This window comes from Echinops telfairi, unplaced genomic scaffold, assembly GCF_000313985.2.
Source record: "Echinops telfairi isolate 266 unplaced genomic scaffold, ASM31398v2 ScPeMD7_7424;HRSCAF=8462, whole genome shotgun sequence".
In the NCBI taxonomy this organism is placed as follows: Eukaryota; Metazoa; Chordata; class Mammalia; order Afrosoricida; family Tenrecidae; genus Echinops; species Echinops telfairi.
In genome coordinates, this window is record NW_022111324.1 from 53,424,867 (window position 1) to 53,430,567 (window position 5,701).

The following is a 5,701-nucleotide window of genomic DNA, read 5'->3' on the forward strand; positions in this document are numbered from 1 at the left end:
AGAAAGCCCAGGGCCAGGTTTGCATGGCAGGCAGGGGCTCTGAGGGGCCACCTGGAGACCCGAATCCTGGAAAAGGAGGGTGCTGGGTGCTCTTATGGGCCCCAGAGAGTAAGAGCTCAGTGGCTAACTAAGAAGGTCAGTGGTTCAAACCCACCCATAGAGTGGTTGGAAGCTGAGGCAGTCGGCAGTCCCATAAAGCCTCACAGTCTTGGAAGCCCATGGGCCAGGGTCCCAGGGCTGGGTGGGCTCTACCTTTGGCTCTTCTCAGCTAATCTGCTTTTTACTGCAGATTCTTCCTGTTTTAAAATGGAACCCAAACCCCGCCAACTCACTGTCGTGGAGTGGATCCCAATGGATGCTTTCTTAGCAACTTCTACCTGGCAGGGACCAGAGAGCAAGCCTCTTCCTCTGGGTGGTGGCACGGGGCTGTCAGTGACCCATGAGTCACGCCTCCTGCCTCCACACGGCGACTGCAGATGCAGGCCCCTTTCCGGAATTCTTTCTAGTCTACCCCTCACCCTGACGACCGCCCTCAGGTGGCATTGCTCTCTGCTCACCAATCCCTTCCTCAGGAGAGTTGCCCAGAGCAGAGGCCTGGCCCAAGGACCAGCCAGCTGTCCACAGAAGTGGTTTCTCTTCCTTCACAACGCCTCTCTGATTTGGGCCTGGATGTAATCGTGTATGCCTCTCCGATGACCCACAATGGGCCACTGAGACCAGCAGAGCTGTGGGGAGAGGGGTGGGGTGTCATTGCACCACACAAGGCTCTCGGGAATATGAAGCGGAGCTGAGAGGTCCCAAACATGCAAACATGGATCCTAAAACACTTTTCGTTCACTGGAAGAGGAGGCAATCCAACATTAGCAATGCACCACTTAGAACATTCTAAAAGAAGGAAACGGAAAAAGTAATTTAAGCACCGTAACCCTTCACCCTTTCAAAGTCGAAGATTAAGACTTAGTCCTCCCCCACAGAACCAAGCTCCTCTGCTGGCCACCCTTACCTGACACCCGCTGGCTCTGTCCCTACTTGGACACGGTGGGTGCTTTGACAGCGGCTGGCTCTCCTCACACTGAGCCCGAGGGTCACCTAGATCTGTCGGAAGGCAGAGTGCTCAGGTCCTGGCTTCTGAGGTCTCGCCATGGAAGAAGGGGATCCGCCACCTCTCACTCCCTGGGCTCAAGGCACCCACAAGAGTAGCCAATGGGGGTGAGCGTGGCTGGGCTTGTCAAGGAAGGAGCTCTCGCCAGCGGGTGTGGGAGGAGCCCTGGGAGGTGCCACCACACAGGGAGGGTGTCTGGGGCGCCACCCTGCAGCCATGTTGGTTACATGCATCTGTTCCTGTGCCCATGCTCCAGGGCACTACTCTGCCTGGGCAAGGAAGCGAGGGTGCGGGAAAGGTCACCCCGCAGTGAATCAGAACATGGTGGTGTGGATTCCTGTTTGGACCCAAAGCCCAGGAACAGGCCTGCCACTTCCCCTGCCTGGGCCTTGGTGCCTCTTGTGGACAGGAGAAACTGGGCAATCCGGTCGCTGGGCCTTCCAGTGCTTACAGGTGGCTCCCAGGCGCGTGCGGCAGGAATACTGAGACTTGCAGAGGCTGGCTGTGTGGAGACAAGCACAATCAGAGCCTTACAAGCACCCTGGCAGAGCCCCACCAAACCAGGGCTTCCTCCAGGGGGTGCATTCCAGTTCAACCCCCTGCAAGTAGGTGTGCTTCCAGCCCAGATCCTTGGGAAAAGGTAGATCGTTAGCCTGGGATGGAATAGCCTTGGTTCTGTGGGGGAGGACTAAGTCTTAATCAGAACATGGTGGTGTGGATTCCAGGCGCAAACCAGCTGGAAGCCTTGGGAACACCTCACAGACTGTCGGCTTACAAAGGTCCAGAGATGGCAAAGAGGTCTCTGCTTCCTGCCACACAGGGTGCGGGGGTGGGGGTGGGGGTCTCTTCAAGTCTGGAAAATCCTATGCCTAGCTCGGTGCACGTGGCAGATGCCCAAGAGAGAGATGAAGGTAGGGCGTTGGAGAGGGCAAGGACCCTGGCTTGTGAAATCCACAAGCAAACCCACTGAACAAGCAGCTGTCGGCCCCCCGAGAGTCCGCTCCTGCTGTCTGGCTTCTGGGCGAGCAGCGAGGCGCAGCGTGCTGGACTCAGGAATCCGAGCGCACGCGCACACGCGCGGGGAGGGAAAGGAAGGGGAGGGAAGGGGAGGGGAGGGTTCCTGCCAAGGCAGCCGCTCTCCCTCCTGACCCAGGCGGCCGCCGCCGCTGCTAGGTGCTGAGTCACAGCTCCTTACGTGACTGAGGCAGGTTCCAGCCGGCGGGGGAGGGGCCGGAAGCCAGCCTGGGCGTCCATCTTCTGCTCACAGCCACTGGGAATGCTGGCTGCAGGGTTCCCGACCTGGGCGACGAGAAGGGCTGGGCTAGGCCCTCTGCAAACAGGGAGGGGGGGGCACCCTGCCCTCCGCCCATTGTCTCTGTGAACTGAGAAGGCAGCCCAGCTTCCTGTCACCCTCTGCTCTAGCCCACGCCGGGCCCGCATGTTCTGGACATTTTGTCTGAGCTGTCAGGGTAGGGTACAGGCTGCTGCCAACTCGCTGTGGTTAATGAATCAGAGGAAAGGGTGATAAAACGGAGGGTCTGTGCCAAGGAGGGGAGCTGGGCAGGGAGTGTATGGACGCTCAAAGGCGTCCCCCCCACCCCCAGGCTTCCATCTGACTCTTCTTTCTGGAGGGCTCACCACCCAGGAGCCACCCTGCTTCCCAAGCCTTGGATCCCCAAGTGGGGCTCTCCTGCTCTTGCTCCAGCCCCATTGTGCCTGTCCCTAGGAAGCCCACCCCAGGAACGTGGCAATAAGTCCCAGCTCCTGGACACACTGGGCCCCGGGCCCTGCGCGGACTCCTGGTGGCGTGTGCTCCTACCCAGCTGCTTCCAAAAAGTGAGGCGGTTCCCCATCCCTCCCTAACACTACCAGCCAGAATATAGGGTTCAAAACCCCCAGACTCAGCACAGGGCCATTGGGAGGGTCAGGATGGCTACTGTGCCCTGTGGGGTAGGGTGGGGGAGTGGGGGGGTTAGGAAGCAAGGCAAGGGGGAGGAAGGAGGAGGGCGGGAAGGCTGGAGCTCCGGGCTCCGGGCTCCGAGTGCTCCCAGCTGAATGGCTGAGCTCTGGCAGGGCAGTGGCCACAGCCCTGAACTGTGTTGCAGGCAACCAGGACGCAAGCGGAAAGCAGCGCACGCATTCTTTCGGTGTGTCACACACACAGTGCCCCCCTTCCCATGCACCTGTCCCGGCCAACACTGAGTCCCAAGAGAAACCTCCAGTCGGGTCCCCCTGCCACTCCCAATGCATGGCCTGGTTCTGGGAAGAAGGACTTGGACATGAAACTGCAAGGCCCCTAACACTGGCCTCGGGAGGCCAGGGCACACAAGTCCCCGAGACCAGCACCCCCACCTCCCCCCAAAGAACTCCCTGGAAGTAGCCAGAAGATCTGTCCTACCACCTACCACCTGGCGATCCAGTCCCTCTGCCTACCTGCCTGCCAGGAGAAGCCCGTTCCTGCTCCCAGGAGCCCCTGCAGAGACATGCCCCAACTGCTGCAGCAACCTCCGCTCCCAAAGAAGGGAGAACATCTCCCACGCCAGGCATCCTGCACAGCACGGCCTCCACCCAGCGAGCACCAGGAAGCCCAGTGCATCTCCACCACCCCCCCAAGGGCAGTTCTAGCCGGTACCTGGGCACACACCTGGCAGAGTGCACGGGCTGGGGCACACCCTGTGACTCGATTCCACTTCCCTGGTTGGGGGAAGGGAGGCTAGGTCAGACAGGCGGTAGGTCCAGAGTCCAAAACCAATTCTGAGGAGCTTCTGTTCTCTCCCGCTTCCCGCTCAGCGGGCCCAGCTGGAAGTGGCACCTACATTGCCATTCCAGCCTCATTGGGTTATCAGGACCTCTGCCTGCCAGTGTCAAGAGCAGGAGCAGTGAGCAGCAAGGAGGAAGAGGGAGGAGGGGAGAGGGATGGAGGACAGAGGGAGGGAGGAGGGAGGAAGTTTCAGTCTAGTGCATTCCCATCAGATCAGAGAAAGGGGAACACAGTACAACTTCCCTTTTCAAGTGCTTCTCGGACGGACCAGCACCCCCACCAACCCCCACCCCCGTCTGCCCCCCCCAGCTTTTGTTTCACTTCTCTCTGGACTGGGCATAGTGCTGTCGGTGGGCTGGGTGGAGTGGCGGTAAGAGCAGGAGCCCAGCTACCTAGCCAACTGGGCTCTCGCCCGGCTCCATCACCGGCCTGGCACACTCCCTCGGGCCGTTACCCAGCATGCCCTTCTCCTTGTCAGGGAGGCCTCTCCCTCTTGTTTTCAAAGTTTTATAACAGTATTGTTTGTTGTCCAGCAGATTAAATTCTTTGGAGGCTGTAGGGTGGGGGGAAGGAGAAAGAGGAGGAAAAAGAGAGAGAGACGGAGAGAAAATACAAATAAGCTTCCCTCCATTAGCACCAAAAGACTAGATGGGTTCTTTTCTGAACACAGAGTTCACCTGTCTTGGAGAGAGACCAGTGGCCAGGAGGCCATGTCCTCAACCCTGTCTGTCTGTCCTCATGCCTCTCTGCCTCCCTCCTGGCTTAACAGGGGAGCTAGGTGGTCTCAGACTATCAAGGCCACGACGGGAGACTTCAAACTTGGAAGTTCATAGGGTTTGGGGAACAAGTGCCCGAGCAAACCCCGCTCCATAAAAGAGGGGTGACCTGCCCCAACAAGAACACCCCTGCTGCTCACAGCCGGGGGTGGGGGCAAGGAGGCTGCCAGGACGTTGGCCTCATCTCCAACTGGAGAGAGCCGTAGTTTGTTGACATTTGAAATAAAAGTGAAACATTCCGTGGTGCCAGAGACACGTGTCAAATGTACAGACAAATAGCCACAGGTACCTGGGTGGGGAGGGGGGAGGGGCTGGAGCATGCGCATGAACTTACAGACAGGGCCCCTTAATTATGCCCGCCCAGCGGGCCTTCCGAAGCAGTCTGGAGTGCAGGTCATCAGGACACAGAGGTGGCTGGTGGCTCGATTTAAGGCAATTCTCACTTCCCCATGTCCTGGTTCAGTTCAGCTTCTGGTCGACCTCACGGTCATGTGCCTATTTGAATACACTTGCACCTCTGGTGTGAGGAGCGACAGGCCTGCCACCCAGAGCTGAGGCTGACCTTAGCCTGTCCTTTTCCTTTTCCCGCCTCCTCCATAACCCCCTCCCCCAGTGCACTCCCATATCCCCAAGGTCAGGAGGGCTGGGGGAATGGTGTTGCCAGGGAGGGAGGCAGTGGGAGGTAGCACAGTTACCGACTAGACAGGCTCAGGGTTCTTGCATGGAAGGCATACCTGTCAATATGCTTGTCTCCTTTTTAATTCCCAGTGAATCGGTTTCTACAGGATTCGGGGGAGACAGCGCCAGAGTCAATGCTCCGATGCTCACGTGGTCCCACATGGTTTCAACCTTGCTGCCTGATCTAGATCTGGGTACAAATGACCTGCTCCCAGGTGACCTCAAAATCCCAGCCTTAGCCTATAGGGAGCCGGGCAAGCACACTTCACCTCCCCCACCTCCCAGATAAAGAGGCTGCACCTCTGCTCACCACACTTCTCTTGGATGCCTCCCTGCTGCCAGTTCAGCTCACTGCCTTCCGGCCTCAAGACCCACGGACAGAAC